This window comes from Peromyscus maniculatus, chromosome 15, assembly GCF_049852395.1.
Source record: "Peromyscus maniculatus bairdii isolate BWxNUB_F1_BW_parent chromosome 15, HU_Pman_BW_mat_3.1, whole genome shotgun sequence".
NCBI classification, from domain to species: domain Eukaryota; kingdom Metazoa; phylum Chordata; class Mammalia; order Rodentia; family Cricetidae; genus Peromyscus; species Peromyscus maniculatus.
The window spans coordinates 36,879,009-36,898,050 of record NC_134866.1 but is presented as its reverse complement, the minus strand read 5'-3'; positions in this window follow the sequence as shown (position 1 = coordinate 36,898,050).

Genomic DNA, 19,042 nt, shown 5'->3' with positions numbered 1-19,042 from the left:
CTGCTAAAAGATCTCTTCAGAGTCAAAAAGTCAACCTCATGACCCCAAACTTAAATCCCTCTCCCTATTTTGACTCTAATATTCTTGATGCTCAGAGCAGCCCCTATCCCTCTGAAAGGTGAAGGGGAATTGTCAGAAAGGAAATTCTTGCCATTAACAACCCCAAACTTTAGACCTTGAGCCTGAAGATATGAAAGAACACTGTTGGCAAATTGACACCAGTCACAAAAGGCTTTGAAAATTAATTCAAAAAGAGTTTGCACATGTTGTCAAATCCCTGAACAATGTTTCCCTGATCCAAGTGAGCCGTTATGAGAAGTCGGAAATCTCCCATAACAAGCAAATGATTATGAGTGGAATGAGCTGAATTGATTGGAGCTGACATTTGACATCTGGGCGTATTTCCCCATGCCTTGAATAAAGAGATGGTTCATGTTTTCTGAAAAGCCAACTATTATTTCCTGCAAGAACTTTCTCTTACAGCAGATTTGCTGCTGAAAGGAAGCAGTCCAAAGCCATCCCAACTGGGAACGGCACACAGTAGATGTCACACTATAACTCCAGAACACTGAGTTATGTACAAAAGAAAACTGAAGACGAGTGTGCAAGGCCATTCCCATTTCATCATGTCTGGAAGATGACAGTGGGTTCCAAATCTCAGAACATTTGGAAGCATCTGCTGACTAAACAACCCTCCTTTTGCTTCCCAACCACTCCCAGAACTTAGTCACAAAATCAACTTCAATCATCTGCCCTATCTTGGAAAGTGTGTGTGTGTGTGTGTGTGTGTGTGTGTGTGTGTGTGTGTGTGTAAATAACTGTTCAGATTATTGTCTGCATCACTCTACTTAACGCTGGGGCAAAATAAATAAATAAATACAACCTTGCTAAAGTATCTGGCACCCACAGTGTTCAACCTGGGGCCCTCTTCTATGATCCTTGCATAATTAGCGAGGAGAACTGCACTCAATAAGGCTAAGGAAAGGAAAAAACATGCCCAGCTTTGAAATTCAGATAAGGTGGTTTTATGGTTTTAATTACATTGTAATAACTACATAGAAGTAAATATACTCTTCCTGTTTTAAGTTAGGTGAACATCTGTCATAAATAACTCCACTGCTCTTTCTTTTGTAAACTAATTACACAATAGCCCCTATAAATTCATGGAGTGTTAGGATGCAGAACTTAATTATATAATTCACTTAACCAAATTTTTGCTCTTATTTTAGTGTTCACAATTCTCCACTTTTGCAAGACATGTAATCGGAACATGCTATGAATTGCCTCATGGGAAATTGTGATTAGAATGAAAGGTAGTAGGAAGGGCTTCAGAACTATAGCATTCTATCTACACCTGGGAGAACTAATGCCATTTACTTCGAAGGGGAACATATGTAATTACTATTCATTTACAAACTGACATGCACTATCATTAAGTCTCCCTAACCAATATGTGGTGTGGTTTTTCTGGTTCTGTGAAAAAGAAGTTAAAATTAATTAACTAATTTTATTAATTTTTCAGGAGCCAGTGTACAATTTCTATGTACTGCATGCCACACATAGGTTATATGCTAGAACTCCGAAGGAAGACACACTGATACTATGCTCAGAGGAAAGGAACAGATCACTGGAATTGTTCAACAAAGGATATATGTATAATATAGTCAAGATTCTCATAGAAACTCACTAAGAGCTAAAGAGGGCCTTCTGAAGTAAAAAATCTGTTCTATGTCTTCAATCTTGCTTCAGAGATCAAAGACTGAATACTCATCGATTCTGATAGACTTTCTTATATAGATGCTGTCTTAGTTAGGGTTTCTGTTGCTGTGAAGAGACCTCAGCAACTCTTATAAAGGAAAAACATTTAATTAGGGTGGCTTACATTTTAGAAGTTTAGTTCATTATCATCATGGTAGGAGATGGCAGCATGCAGACAGACATGGTGCTGGAGAAGTAGTCAAGTGTCATTTATCTTAGATTGCTAGTAACAGGAACTGGTCTCTCTCACTGAGGTTTGGCTTGAGTACATATTAGACTCAAAGCCCACCTTCACAGTGGCACACTTCCTCCAATAAGGCCACACCTCCTAATAGTGCCACTCCCTTTGGGGGCCATTTTCTTTCATATCACCAAAGGTGCCCATTTTCATATTAACTGACATTAGATCCAAGAAGTCAGTAAAAATGGGAAATGAAAATTCAGGAAAATGTTTTTTTTTTTCTTGAGGGAAACATAGCCTCACTTACTATGTTGACTTGATGATTGACTGACTGACTGACTGATTGATTGATTGATTGATTGGATCAATGATAGATTTTTGTATTCTTGCTCTCCAAAATGACACTTCTCTTTTTGTAGCTTGACTACTTCTACTGATGATCATTCAGTCAAGGCCCCAAAAGATGTCAAGGTACTGGGCAGAACCATTTTTACAAGTCTTCTCCATGGCTTTCAGACAACTTAAAGATAAAATATGTATTAGTTCCCAAACTGACAAGAACAGAATATCTTACAAAAACAACTTAAGGAAGGGAACCTTTATCTGACTCACCATTTGAGGGTACAGTCTATCATGACAGAGATATGATGGCAGGAGCCTGAAGTGGCTGGTCACATTCAATCAGGAATCAGAGAATAAAAAGGAAGTAGTGCTTAGTTATAAAACCTCAAGACTCACCTTTAATGACATTTTTTTTTTTCATTTAGGCCCCACCTCTTACAGGCTCTACAGCCTTCCTGACACATATCTCCCACAAGCTGGGAACAGAATGTTCAAGCATATGAGCTCATTAAAAAATTTCACATTCACAACACTGAGGGTTGACTCTTGACTGACATCCTTTATGTAGGAAAATCCTATTGACTCTGTTTCAAAGTAAAGTGCTGAAAAGGTGGGTAATTTTTCTTAGACTGGCAAATTGAAAGTGTTTGGCCTTCATGTTCTGTGTAGGAAAATATAAATTAAGTTTTCTATGTAGAAAAGGTGAGCTATCTCTTATCTAAGCAATACTGTCTCTATAACAATAGAACAATAACTGATGATAATGGTTGCTGTGGAATAATCTTTTGTATGCTGTGAAGATTTGTCACACAGGTTGGTTTAATAAAAAGCTGATTGGCCGGTAGCCATGCATAAAGTATAGGTGTGACAAAGAAACTATGAGAATTCTGGGAAGAAGAAAGGAGGAGTCAGAGGAGATGCTAGCAGATGCAGAGGAAGAAAGATATGTAGAAAATGAGGTAATAAACCATAAGCCATATGGCAAAGCATAGATAAGAAATATGGGCTAACTTAAGTTGTAAGAGCTAGCTAGAAACAAGCCTGAGCTATTGGCCCAGTATTTGTAATTAATACTGAGTCTCTGTGTGGTAATTTGGAAGTGGGCTGCCTGGACAGGAAAACTCCATCTACAAATGGTAACTGCTATTCGAAAAACTCTGTTGTGCAAAATATTGTGACAAGTGTTTTACATGTGTCAAAATAAAAAGCTCAAAACAATTATGTGAGTCATGTCTATCATTCCCATTCCACAGAGAGAGAAGATTTTCTGAGATGTTAGGTAGTGTGCACACACACGCATGTGGGCGCATTTAATTCACACTGGGTGATAATGCTTCCCCCAAGAGTCATGCACTATCTAACAAAAACATCAAGAATGCAAATGACAGCAAATTCTGGAGTGATGTAGGGAAAGGAGAACCCTTATTAACTGTTGATATTAGTACAAACTAGTGAAGCATTTTTGGAAAACAGTCAGAAGATTTCATGAAAAAAAAACTAAAAATAAAACTATTCCACTACTGACCTTATTTGTTTAATGAAAACTAGTGGGAAGAAAAAAATAAAACAACACATTGAATTACCATATAATCCAGCTATAACACTTCTGGACATATACCAAAACAACTTTATATCTTTCTACAGAGACACTTGTACATTTGTGTTCAATGCTACTCTGTTCTCAATATCTAGGAAACAGAACAATCACTATGTCCATAAACTGATAAATGAATGCTAAAATATGGTACAACTATATAGTAGAATATTACTCAGCTGTAAAAAAAATGAAACCACAAAATTTTTGGTTAAATAGAGGGAACTGGAAAAAGTATATTGAGTGAAGTAACTGAGACTGAGAGAGACAAATAACATATGTTTTGCCTAACACATTTTCCCTAGCTTCAGATCTTTTGTTTTACATGTCAAGCCTAGAAATCATATAGAAGCCAGGGAATCAGAAACGGACTATGGCTGGTCCATCTAAGGAAATGGGCTACTAGAATATAGGTGAAATGAAGACAGAGAAAAAAATACTAGAGGCAAAAAGGGTCCAAACGGTGGTGGAATCGTAGAGTGGAGGGAATGAGGATGAGGGGGAGACTTAGTCAAAATTAAGTGTGCATGAGGAAGCTACTTGGGAGCATATGATTTTACATCCCAAATTAAAAAAAAACACATATCAACAAAGGATAGGAGAATACATGTGATATGAAAAGAGTCAGGGAGGAAGACTATAGGAAGTTCAAGTTTTAGCAGAGAAAGCAGAAGAGGAATGAAGGAGAGATAGGGGAGTGGGCTGCCTAAAACTAAGAATATATGAAGCATTAGCTCTTACACAAGTTACAAATTAAATTTATAACAAAAAGAGGAGTCTAAAAAGAGGAACCCCACACGGATATACAATGTTGCTCTCAAAGGACTTGGTTTATTAGATAAAAACCTCGGTAGATACCTTTCTAGGACTTATTGGTTAGAGGCACCCCAATCAACACAGGCTGCTATCATTGCTCTTGGTTGCCCACCATAAACTAGATGATAAGATCCTATTGCTGAAAACACTATTCACTCTATCTACATTGAATGCAGGATGCAGAGAAATGAGCCGGGACTGACCAGGTGACTCTCTTCCTATTGGATAAGTTTCATGTTGCTGAAGTTATTATGAAGAGATTAGATATCATTGATCTTATCGAGAGCTTATCTCTGCATGCTTCCATACTGAATTGGTAGGCAAAGTATGCACATAGGTGAAATAGTGGCAAAACTATTTATGGGGTTAATAACCACTCTCTTTATTGTATTTGAGGCCTGCACCACAAGAAGGAATTCATGACTGGTACTGCCAATGTGGTCAAACCGCATTGCAATAGAAGTCATAGCCCCAAGTGGGGAAACCTTTGCTAAATGATCATGTTGTCAAACTGTCTTCTAAATAACTCTGGTTTTATTCATGGATTTTTTTTCTGCTCTCAACCTTAGGCAGCAAGCTTCTTATTGATACAGTGATTTTGCAGAAAGTCATAATTCTTCTACATGCTGAGAATAAGAGACTGTGAGTTCTCAGCCACAGATGAGACATCTATTTCTTCCAGCCCACCAAGGCTCAGGAAACATCACTCAAGAGGGTCTGGAAAGGATGTAAAAGCAGGAAGATGGGGAGGAATGCTATGAAATGCTGTCTTCTGTACATGTGTAGCACGGCTGTTGCACATAAACTCAAAAACTATGATTATCTTCACAAGATCTGCATAAGATTAAGCCAATTAAAAACTCAAGCATGGCAGAGGAAGGTACTTTTGGTGCCCCCATCCCCAGCCGAGGAGCTGTTGCCAGGTGATGGATGCTACAAAAAGCAGAGTCACTTCTCTCAGAGGGGTTACCAGTGGCAGGTTCTTCACGTACCAGTGATGCATCACAGCTATTAATATGTGGGAAGAATTAACTGACTTCATTGGAATATATGGACATTGAAATAAAAAGGGAAATATATCAGGGAGAAGGCCAGGAGGAAGTGGACAGGGGTTTTTGGTGAGGGATGTGATTATAATATACTGTGTACATTTATGAACATTTCAAAGGATAGAATAAAAGTAATTCTTTCTAAAAAAAAAAAAAGTATAATAGTGTAGAATTTCCCAACCATACCAAGTCAACAGAGACCAGAGTAAGTGCTCCTGACCTGTATTATCAAAAAGTTACTCTATCAAAACTTATCAAATATATGCAAAAAGTAACCTGAACATTTATGTAAGGGATATGTTTTTCCCTTTATGTAGAAGGGTGACGTTTTAAAGGTCAGGGTAAATGAGATGTCAAAAATGAATATATTTGTTGTTTTGCAATTATGTTTGATTTTTTAAAAGAACTTCATAGTATGTTGTGTGATATTTTGTTGGTGTTCTAACAAATAAAGCTTTCTTGGAGCCAAAGGGTGAAGCTAGCCACTAGTTAACCATAGAGGTCTGGAGGTCTGTACAGAGAGGAACAGGAAGTGATAAAGCAGGGCAGAGATTGGACTTTTTTGAACTGAAAAAAATGGAAGAGGAAGGAAGAGCCTGTGGCTGCTCTCCTGCTTCTCTGGTCTTTCGGGTTTTACCTCGGTATCTGGCTCCTGGTTTTTATTGATAAGATTAATTAGATTTATACTTCAATAGTAAAGGTAAATTACATTTAATTTTGCAAAGTACATTTCTAAGCAACACTTGCACAGAACATAAGAAATAAAATTAACTTTAGTAATTATGTAGTCCTACCAAATACAGATATACTGATAGCAGCAGAACTTGCCAATGAGTAATTTATGATGAAAAGTATTCTAATCAATCATCTAACGATAAGTTTCAGGGCCCACAGGATGGATTCGGGGATAAAAGCACCTGCTATGTGGAGGCTATGGCCTCCACACATGGACCCCCCCCCCCCCCCCGCCAACACACACTAATAAATAAATAATGAAAAAGAAATTTCTAATGTATCATTAACACAACATTCCCACAATTTGGCTGTAATACATGAATTTCTCAATATATAATTAAAGACAGACTCACTTTAAGAATGGCTAGTGTGATAAATGAAATACTAATTTAAAAAAATCTTTAAAATTATCTTTGATTGCTTACTTTCTCTCATCACAAAGATCACAAAGATCCACCAGGCTTAACTCCCAAATATCTCTGCCCATTTCTTTCCATCTCCATTATCACTGACCAAATTCCCTGATACTTCTACTTCATTCTACCAAAATAAACATTTTATGGGATTTTTTTTTAAAAAAATGTATTCTTACCCTTCCAGAGTGATCTGTTTTTAAAAATCTTAATTTGATAGTCATCTAATCCTGCAGGATTCTCCCATGCTTTATTTCAATTAATACAACGGCTTCCTGATGTTTTTACAATATGCGTAAATATTCTTAGCATGGCCCATGAGAACAGTGGCTTACAAAGCTTCATCATCTTGTCTTTTCTTTCAGTGTTCCAGCACAGAAATCATAGGTTCTATTTGTGTGTTGTACAGACTCTCAGGACTACAAATGCTGTTGCCCCTGGTGGAATTCCATTTATATCTCTATTCATCTGATAATTGCTGTGAGGTTATAATTTGTCAGGTCATTTGTTAACTTCTAACTTGTCATATCTTTCTGACAAGGTCAGAACCGTCTATTATATGCACTCAGATCATCATATATCTGACTTCATAGTTTTTCTCAGAAGTGTAATTATATTTAGCTGAATATTTATTAGTTTAGCATCTCTCACTGTTAAATTCTGTTAAAGAAAGGGCCATGTCTCCCATAAGTCCCGGGCATTTGAATACTTAGTGACTGGGGAGGATTAGGTGGTGTGGCCTTGCTGGTGGAAGTATGTCACTAGGAGTGGAATTTGAGGTTTCTAAAGTCTTGTGCCTTTTAGAGCTAGTTCTCTCAGCTTCCTGCTTGCACAAAGAGATGGGAGCACTCAGCTGTTCTTGCCTTCACATCTTTGTTCCACCATCAAAAACTAACAATCTGGAACTATAAGCCAAATTAAATGATTTCTTTTACAAGCTGTCTTGGATATGGGGTTTTATCATAGCAATAGTAGAGAGTTCCTAAGACGGGACATATTTAGTTTTTCCAGACCTGTGCATTTAACACACCACACACGAAGTGCTCAATTAGTATTTGTGCAAGAAATGCAAATGAATGGAAATTCTTCATCTTGACAGAGAACTGGTGATATTTTATCTACCCCAACTGTCTTGAAGAAGACAATACCCTATGCTAATATTAAATTAGAAATACGTATATAATAATTATATTTGTTGAAACTGAGATTCAGCTACTAAGCTATGAAAGTTGTTTTTTGTTTATATTTTTAGCTTCTCAGATGGTGTCTCACTACGTTTCCCAGGCTGGTATTTGACTTGGTGAGCTTAAATGATCCTTAGCCTTCCAAGTAGCTAAAATGCAGGTGTACACCGTGGAAATATTGATGAGGAAAATTTGTCTCTACGATTATTTCAAACAAACAAGATTTACGTCACAAACAGCTTTTTGGTTTAGTTCAAAGGAAATAGAGGAGATAATTAATTATTTTGTTCTTCTTAAGTACCAAAAACTGTGTGGTGTTTCACATGTTTTCACACATTAAAATTGCCATGTAGGTTGATGTCGTAGAAGAGAAAACTGAGGCTCAAATAATATAGATAATTCCAAGTCACATGGTCAGTAACAAATCCATTTCAATTTATAATTATTATTATGTAATTCTAACTCTAATAAGAAATAATTCAGGTCTCCCCACAAGACACAAAAAACTCAAAAAACCATCACAGTCTATTGTCATCTTGCAGTGTAGCATTATTTTTCCCCTGGAGTCATCTTTTCTAGCAAAGCATAGGAAGCAATTAGAGCAAATTTGGAGTCATATGACCTGCTTAGCAAACAAATAAAGAGAAGTAAATATGGCCACAAATTTTCATTCAGTGACCTCCCTATGATCTTTATTCCCATTCATTAACATATGGTTTAAATTTTGCCCTTTCAGTGAGTTGTAGCAAAAGTACATTCAAATACATTTTAAATGAAACTCTGTGTCTATGCATCGATGGGAAGAAAGTGTTTTGTTGAGATCCACCAGAAGCAAATTGGCTAGGTTTCCCCTTTTCATAAACCATGGCATTTTTATGTATATATGTGCTCAGGCATGTTTCAGAAAAGGAATATTTTCTTGCTATTACTTCTCATAACTTTCTTGCTTGGCTGAAAAGTAAAAATGAATTGTATAATGTATTAAATAACAAAATTGTATTGGAAATTGGAATTTTCACTCCAGTTATTATAAATAAATTTAAGAATTTAGAGTTTCCTGACACATGTGATTGAGTCTTACATGAAATGACGCAAAATACCCAGCTTTTACTATCAAAGCATATCTACTATTACAGGAAAACATTATTAACCTTCAACAGTTTTTTTTTTTTTCAGATAGGATCTCATTTAAACCAGCCTGGCCTCAAACTCCCTAAATATCAAATGATGATCTTAAACTTCTGATTCTCCTGCCTTGACCTCCCAGGTGCTATGACAGTAATCATTTACTGACATCCTTTGCTTACATTCATCATAATTAGCCAACAAAAAATATGTTAATTTTTTTACTTAAATGCTAAATATTTTCCCTAGTCTCTAAGAAAATGCAAATTATGTATTTGAACTCATAAAACACAGAAAGTGTAAGTAAGTATTAGCTCCCCGTTATTGTAACAGAATATATGAAATAATTAACATAAACAGAAAAAAGTTGTATTTAGGCTTATGATTTGGGAGATTCTAGCACATAGATGGTTGACTCTGTTGTTTGGAGGCTAGGAAGGGCCAGCACATCATGAAGGAAAGGTATAACAGAGAAAGCCAACTTACTTCATAGTCAGGAATGAAAAGAAAAAGGGACTGAAACAAGATCTCTCCAAGGTATGTCCCCCAGGACTTAAAATCCCCACTAAGTCCACCTTCTAAGGCTCCATCACACCCCAATAACATCACAGCCTAGGATCTACTCTTCAACCTTTTTGTCCTTGGGGATTGCATCTGAACAATAGCAGAGAGTTTACATAAAACAAGTCTTCAAGAAGGCATACTTCAACAGCAGTAGTCTGAGTTACTCAATGACCTCAACAGGAAAAAACTCAGGCATCCAGATCTGAGTTTTAGTGGAAAATGTCTGTGGAGTATTCAGTAAAAAAAGGAAACAATTAGTGCAGATGATCTGACAAATCTCCTGTGAGAACAAGGAAAACCTACACAGCAGAATCTTGACTTACTCCATCCTCTTTCCTCACCTCAGTCAGATACAAGCCCTATTCTAGGCCAGTGTTGCCAAACTGTGCAGGTCCTTCAATCTTCATCTCCTGGTGAAAGTACAGAGTGCGACCTCAGTAGGGACAAACCACCAGAACTTCTCATCTGTCTGTTCCTCAGACTCTAGGTAGTAGAGGCCATAGATCAAGCAAATAAGGACAGGAGGTTATTTTTTCCATTTGGTCCCACTGATGGGGTAGAGGTACTACCTTAGCCATTAAAAAAGAGGGAGAGAAAATGGGACACAGTTCAGCCTTGGCAAATGTTCTGCATTAGGATAGACAAGCCAAAGAATAAAAGTTATCTAATACCAAGCAGTTAGCCCTGAAAATATACACATACAAGTAACATTATGAAGACTGATCAGGTTATATTTATGTATTTAAAATACACACACACATATAATGTTTTTATACACACACACATATATATATATGTATGTATATATGTGTGTGTGTGCGTGTGTATATATACACCTATGCACATATACATATATATGTAACAAAATTTAAAGAAAATAGAAGCCATGAATTTGGAAGAGAATAAGGAGTGTACCTGGAAGGATTTGGAGGGAAGAAAGGAAAGGAGATAATGTAATTATATTATAATCTAAAAATAAATAAACGAAAATGGCCCCCCACTACCACCCATCACTGTTCCAGTTGCAAGCAAGCAAGGAAGACTCCTGGGGACATGCCTCCCCACCAATACCCCCCATCAGACCTTGCAATATACAAGACCCTTTAACTACCCCAAACCTACCCATCCCCATGTGACTTCAGCAGCCCTGAGACACAAAATCCACCAGATCTGATTGGACCAAGAGTGATCCCCTGAGACACAGACACAGCAAGCACCTACTGGACTAAGAGCAGCTCCCTCAGACATAGACACCTCTTGCACCCACTGGAGGAAGAGATGTGTAGATGTCACTTCAAAAATACATAAAACAAGACAAAGAGCAACATGGTATCACCAGAATCTAGTGATTCTACAACAGCAAGACCTGAACATCACAATGTAGAAGAAGCAGCAGAAAGTGACCTTAAAAATAACTTTATGAAGATGATAAAGGTCTTTAAAGAGGAAATGAAAAATTCCCTTAAAGAATTTGAGGAAAAGCCAGGTGGCGGCGGCGGCGGCGGCGGCGGCGGCACGCACGCCTTTAATCCCAGCACTCGGGAGGCAGAGGCAGGCGGATCTTTGTGAGCTAGAGGCCAGCCTAGGCTACAGAGTGAATTCCAGGAAAGGCACAAAGCTACACAGAGAAACCATGTCTCGAAAAACAAAAAACAAAAACAAAAAACAAAAAACAAAAAAAGAAAGAAAGAAAAGAAATTGAGGAAAAGACAAACAAAAAAATGGAAGAAATCAATAAATCCCTTAAAGAAAGCAAAGAAAAGCAAGAAAAAGTTATTAGACAGATGAAAGAAACACTTCAAGACCTGAAAATTGAAATAGAAGCAATGAAGAAGACACAAACAAAGGGAATGCTGGAAATAGAAAATCTGAGTAAATGAACAGGAACTACAGATGCAAACATAACCAACAGAATACAAGAGATGGAAGAGAGAATCTCTGGTGTGGAGGGTACAATAAAGAAATAGATTAGTCATTCAAAGAAAAAACTAAAGCCAAAAATGTCATAACACAAAATATCCAGGAAATCAGGGACACCATGAAAAGACCAAACCTAAGAATAATAGGGATAGAAGAAAGAGAAGAATACCAACTCAAAGGCACAGAAAATATGTTCAACAAAATCATAGGAGAAAACTTTCCCAACTTAAAGGAAATACCTATGAAGATACAAGAAGCTTATAGAAACCAAATAGACTAGATTAAAAAAAACCCTTACCACATAATAATCAAGCCATTAAACATAGAGAATAAAGAAAGAATATTAAGAGCAGAAAAGGAAAAATGCCAAGTGACTTATAAAGGCAGACCCATCAGAATAACACCTGAATTCTCAATGCAGACTCTAGAAGCCAGAATGTCCTAGACAGACATAATGCAGACACTAAGAGACCACAGATGCCAGCCCAGACTACTATACCCAGAAAAACTTTCAATCACCATAGACAGAGTGCACAAGGTATTCCGAGAAAAAAAAATCAGATTTAAACAGTACCTATCCACAAATTCAGCCCTACAGAAAGCACTAGAAAGAAAAATCCAAGCAAAGGAAGTTAGATGCACCCATGAAAACACAGGCAATAGATAACCCCACAGCAGCAAATATTGAAGAAGGGAAATATACATACACTACCACCAAAAGATAATAGGAAATAACAACCCTTGGTCATTAATATCCTTTAATATCCATGGATTCAATTCACCTATAAAAATACACAGGCTAACAGAGTGGATATGAAAAAAGGAGCCATCCTGCTACATACAAGAAACATACCTCAACTTCAAAGACAGACATTACCTCAGAGTAAAAGGCTGGGAAAAGACTTTCCAATCAAATGGGCTTAAGCAAACTGGTGTAGCTATCCTAATAATTAACAAAATAGACTTCAAACTAAAATCAGTCAAAAGAGATCAGTAAGGACATTACATATTCATCACAGGAAACATCCACCAAGATGAAGTCTCAATTCTGAATATTTATGCTCCAAGTATAGGAAAATATATGTAAAAGAAACAATACTGAAACTTAAACTGCACATCAAACCCCACACACTCATAGTGGGAGACTTCAACACCCCACTCTCACCAGAGGACAGGTTTTCCAGACAGAAACTTAACAGAGAAATAAGGGATCTAAAAGATATTATGACTCAAATGGACTTAATAGTTACAGAACACAACTAACACAAAACAATATACATTCTTCTCAGCACCCCATAGAACTCTCTCTAAAATCGACCACATATTCAGTTACAAAGCAAATCTCAATAGATACAAAAAATTGGAATAACTGCCTTATTTTATTGGACCACCATGGCTTAAAGTTAGATTTCAACAACAACAAAAATTATAGGAAGCCTACAATCTCATGGAAACTGAATAATGCTTAACTGAATCACCAATGTGTCAAGGAAGAAATAAAAAAAGAAATCAGACTTCCTAGAATTCAATGAAAATGAATGTACAACATACCCAAACTTATGGGACAGTGCTAAGAGGAAAATTCATACCATTAAATGTCCACATAAAGTTGGAGAAATCTCACACTAGAAACTTAACAGCACATCTGAAAGCTCTAGAACAAAGCAAAGTAAACTCATCCAGGAGGAATAGATGCCAGGAAATAATCAAATTGAGGGCTGAAATCAATAAAATAAAAACAAAGAGAACAATACAAAGGATCAATGAAACAAAGAGTTGGTTCTTTGAGAAAATCAAGATAGACAAAAGCCTATCCAAACTAACCAAAAGGAAGAGAGACAACATCCACATTAACAAAATCAGAAATGAAAAGAGAGACATAACAACAGACAACAAGGAAATCAAGAGAATCATCAGGTCATACTTCAAAAACCTGTACTGCACAAAACTGGAAAATCTAAAAGAAATGGATAATTTTGTGCATAGATACCACATACCAAAATTAAATCATGATAAAAATAAACAATTCAATAGATCTATAACACCCAAGGAAAGAGAAACAGTCATTAAAAGTCTCCCAAGCAAAAAAAGCACAGAACCAGATGGTTTCAGCTCAGAATTCTACCAGAATTTCAAAAAAGTGTTAATACCAATGCTCTTTAAATTGTTCCACACACTAGAAACAGAGGGAACATTACCAAACTCTTTTTATGAGGCTACAGTTACCCTGATACTCAAACCACACAAGGATGCAAAAAAGAAAGAGAATTACAGACCAATCTCCCTCATGAACATTGATGCAAAACACTCAATAAAATATTGACAAACCAAATCCAAGAACACATCAAAAAATTATTCACCATGACCAAGTAGGCTTCATCCCAGAGATGTAAGGATGGTTCCTCATATGAAAATCTGTCAATGTACTATACCATATAAACAAACTGAACGAAAAAACCCACATGATCATCTCATTAGATGCTGAAAGACCTTTTGACAAAATCCAACACCCCTTCATGATAAAGGTCTTGGAGAGATCAGGAATACAAGGAACATACCTAAACAAAATAAAGGCATTTTACAACAAGCCGACAGTCAACATCAGATTAAACGGAGAGAAACTCAAAGCAATTCCACTAAAATCAGGAACAAGACAAGGCTGTTCACTCTCCCCATATCTAGTCAATATACTACTCAAAGTTCTAACTAGAGCAATAAGACAACAAAAGGATATTAAGGGAATACAAATATTGGAAAGGAAGAAGTCAAACTTTCACTATTTGCAGATGATATGATAGTATACATAATTGACCCCCAAAATCCCACAGGTGATAAACACCTTCAGTAATGTGTCAGGATACAAGATTAACTCAAAAAATCAGTAGCACTCCTATATACAAATGGTAAACGGGCTGAGAAAGAAATCAGAGAAACATCACCCCTTTTAATAGCCATAATAAGTCATATAAAATACCTTGGATTTACTCTAACTAAGCAAGTGAAAGACTTGCATGACAAGAACTTTAAGTCCTTGAAGAAAGAATTTGAAGAAGAGATCAGAAAATGGAAAGATCTCCCATGCTCATGGATAGGTAGAATTAATATAGTAAAAAATGACAATCTTACCAAAAGCAATCCATAGATTCAATGCAATCCCCATCAAAATCCCAACACAATTCTTCACAGACCTGGAAAGAAAAATACTCACCTTCACATGGAAAAGCAAAAAACCCAGGATAGCTAACATAATCCTGTACAATAAAGCAACTTCTGGAGGCATCACCATCCCTGACTACAAGCTCTGCTTTAGAGCAATAATAATAAAAACAGCTTGGTCTTAGCATAAAAACCAATGGAATTGAAGAGCCTGGCAATATCCACACACCTATGAACATCTGATTTTTGACAAAGAAACCAAAACTACAATGGAAAAGAAGAAACCATCATCAACAAATGGTGCTGGCATAACTGAATGTCAACATGTAGAAGATTGTAAATAGATCCATATCTATTGCAATGCACAAAACTTAAGTCCAAGTGGATTAAAGACCTCAACATAAATCCAGTTACACTGAACCTAATAGAAGAGAAAGGAGGAAGTAGTCTTGAATGCACTGGCATGAGAGACCACTTCCTAAATATATACCAGTACCACAGACACTGAGAGAAATAATTAATAAATGGGACCTCCTGAAACTGAGAAGCTTTTATAAGGCAAAGGACATGGTAAATAAGACAAAACAATAGCCTACAGAATGGGAAAAGATCCTCAGCAACCTTACATCTGACAGAGGGCTGATCTCCAAAATATATAAAGAACTCAAAAAAAACTATATATCAAAATATAATATAGTCCAATAAAAATGGACTATAGGGCTAAATAGAGAATTCTCAATGGAATAATATCAAATGGCCAAAAGACATTGAAGTAATTTCTTAACATCCTAAGTCATCAGGGAGATACAAATCAAAACGACTCTGAGATACCATCTTAGACCTGTCAGAATGGCTAAGATCAAAAACACTGATGATAGTTTATGTTGGAGAGGATGTGGAACAAGGGGAACACTCCTCCATTGCTGGTGGGAGTGAAAACTTGTACAATCACTTTGCAAATCAATATGGCATTTTCTCAGAAAATTGGGAATCAATCTACCTCAAGACCCAGCTATACCACTTTTGGACATATACCCAAGGAATGCTCAATCATACCACAAACACACTTGCTCAACTATGCTCATAGCAGCATTATTCATAATAGCCAGAACCTGGAAACAATCTAGATGCCCCTGAACTGAAAAATGAAAAAAGAAAATGTGGTGCATATACACAATGGAGTACTACTCAGCAGTGAAAAACAATAACATCATGAAATTTCCAGGCAATTGGATAGAACTAGAAAATATCATCCTCAATGAGGTAACCCAGACTCTGACAGACAAACATGGTATGTATTCATTCATAAGTAGATGCTAGATGTAAGGCAAAGGATAACCAGACTACAACCCACAACTCTAGAGAAGCTGGCTAACAAGGAGGACCCAAAGAGGGATGCATGAATTGCCCTGGAAAGGAAAAATAGATGAGATATCCATGAGTAAACTGGGAATGGGGGGGCAATATAGAGGGTGGGGGATGAGAATATAAGGGAATGGGATGGTCAAGCTAGAACAGGGACAGAGTGGGAGAGCAATGAAAGAGATACCTTGATAGAGGAAAAACCTGGTGCTAGGAAAGTTCCAAGAAATCCACAAGGATGACCCCAGTTTAGACTACCAGAAATAGTGGAAAGGGTGCCTGAGCTGGTTTACAGCAATAATCAGATCAGTGAATACCCTAACTGTCATCATAGAACCTTCATCTAGTAACTGATGGAAGCAGATGCAGAGATGCACAGCCAAGCACCAGGCCCAGCTCCAAAAATCCAGTCGAAGAGAGGGAAGAGAGATTATCTGAGCAAGGGGCATCAAGATCATGATGGAGAAACTTACAGAGACAGCCAAACCAAGCTAGTGGGAACTCATGAACTTTAGACCAAGAGCTGTAGAACCTCTGTGGGACTGGACTAGGCCCTCTGAATAAGTCAGAGTTATGTAACTTAATCTGCTTAAGGGGCCCCCTGGCAGTAGCATCAGGATCCATCCCTGATTCAGGAGCTGGCTTTTTGGAGCCCATTATATATGGGGGGTCACCTTACATAGCCTTGATTCAGGGAGAGGGGCTTAGACCTGCCTCAGCTGAATGTACCAGGCTCTGCTGACTCCCCATAGGAAGCCTTACCTTTCTGGAGGAAGGACTGGGTGGTGGGTTTGGGAAGAAGGCTTGGGGGGGCAGGAATAAGGAAGAGAGGGGGATCTGTGATTGGTATGTAAAATTAATAAAAAAATCTTTTTGAAAAATAAAATAAATACATAAATTAAAGTTAAGGCATTCCAAAATGCAAACAGAAAATGTGTTACTTTCAGATGTAATATATACTAATTATTGAAGAGATTTCATACTGTGGCAAAATGGAGTCACTAACAGAGTTTAAGCAAGCATCCACATAGAGAAACAAATAGTAAGCAGCATTAGGATATTGGTGAAATTATTAAGGCCACTCCACATGGTTAAAAGGAAGATTTATTTAGTGGGTAACTTACAAATGAAGGGATAGGTAGGTTGCGGGGTCTGGGGACGGTGTATTGCAGTCCAGCGGTGTTCTCTGGAGCTCTGCTTGGTCAACCTCCACCATCTAGGGTTCAGGAACAGAGAGAGTGAGCTGGCCATCTGGATCTCAGATCTCGGGTCTCCAGGGGTCTCCCTTGGCCCTGCCTTGTAGGTGTGACAGTTGTCAAAGCCTCAATGGGGGTTGGAACTTCCAGATCAAAGCTGGAATGGCTACCCACTACATCTCCCCCTTTTTGTCTAAATAAGAAGGTTCTAATCTAATACATGACTATATACAAAGGAATGGTTATCAAATATTGTCCAGGAATAATGAGGGATAATGACCTAGATAAGATGGAACTACAACCAATGCGAACAATATCAAGCAACAAACACATACTAAAATCCAGAGAAGTCTAGAGCATAGATAAATGGCATGTTACAAACATCATTCCAAAAGGTGTCCTATCCTAAAGAACCTGAATCTAACACTTAATATGTTCTATAAATGATAAGTTGTAACTATAACTGTTAGTCTTCAATCCCATCAAGTGATGGAGAAAGAGCAAGCTAGCCTATCCAAATCTTGGGTCTCCAGGGGTCTCTCTTGGCCCCACCTTGTAGGCATGACAGTTGTCGAACCCTCAATGGGGGTTGGAACTTCCAGAGCAAAGCTGGAATGGCTACCCACTACAGGAGAGCTATGTAACTGCTATATTATGTAAAATCCTTATCTTTTAAGAAAATTATGAGACGTGCAAGGGAACAACATAATATGACCACATGGTGAAGGGAAAGACAGTACAGGGCATGAAATTCCTTGTAAAAAGAAAAGTATTTCTGTCTATGTCATTTTATTGTCTTAAGGAATTGTCAAAGAAATTGTGTTTTTAAAAAGTCATACAACCATGCTATAGGGTGTATAACACATAAAAGTTAATATAAATGAGAACAAAGAAGTCCATAGGAGCAAAACATCACAACATGAGAAAATGATATTAAATGGTAACATTCCAATCAAGTGACATACACTGTTAGAGTGGAAAAACACAAGAAATCTGAACAATGAAAACTGAACCATACAAAAAGAGGGGGTAGGGTTTGGAAGGCAGCACCATCTGTAATAGCATCAATAGCATTTAACTAATGAATTTAACAAAAGAAGTGTAAAACCTGAACTCTCCAAAGTACAAAGTATTGTTGAAGGAAAATAAATGAGTAATAAAAATTAACAGTAGACTAATAGAACACACATTTTCAGAGTATAAGTTTTATGTTTCTTCAATTAAATTCAATCTTTAAATAATTAAGGAAATTAAAGTAGGCCTACTGCAGGACAATGCTCCTACTGATCTTAGAGCAACTGCCTTGTTTCTAGCTCTCAAGTGTAACCATAGGATGCATTGGAGATGCAGCAGGCTGAGCTGCAGGTGGTAGGGGGTTCAGGTGGGGCTGCTTGAAACTGCTTGGACCTGGTCCCTGTCCTTTCTAGGATATAGCATCTTCTGTCAGTTGGTAGCAACCTCTAAAACAGCACAAGCTCTTTTCTCTATTCCCCAAAATGAGGGTGTCTTCAAAGCTTTTGAAGTATGTTGTATTTACCATGATATGCATACTTCAGGGTAGGTCTGTTGTTCAGGGTCCTTAGTATGCACTAGAAATTCTATCCATGCTGGGCAGAATCATTGATTAGGGGAGAAGGCTCACAATGA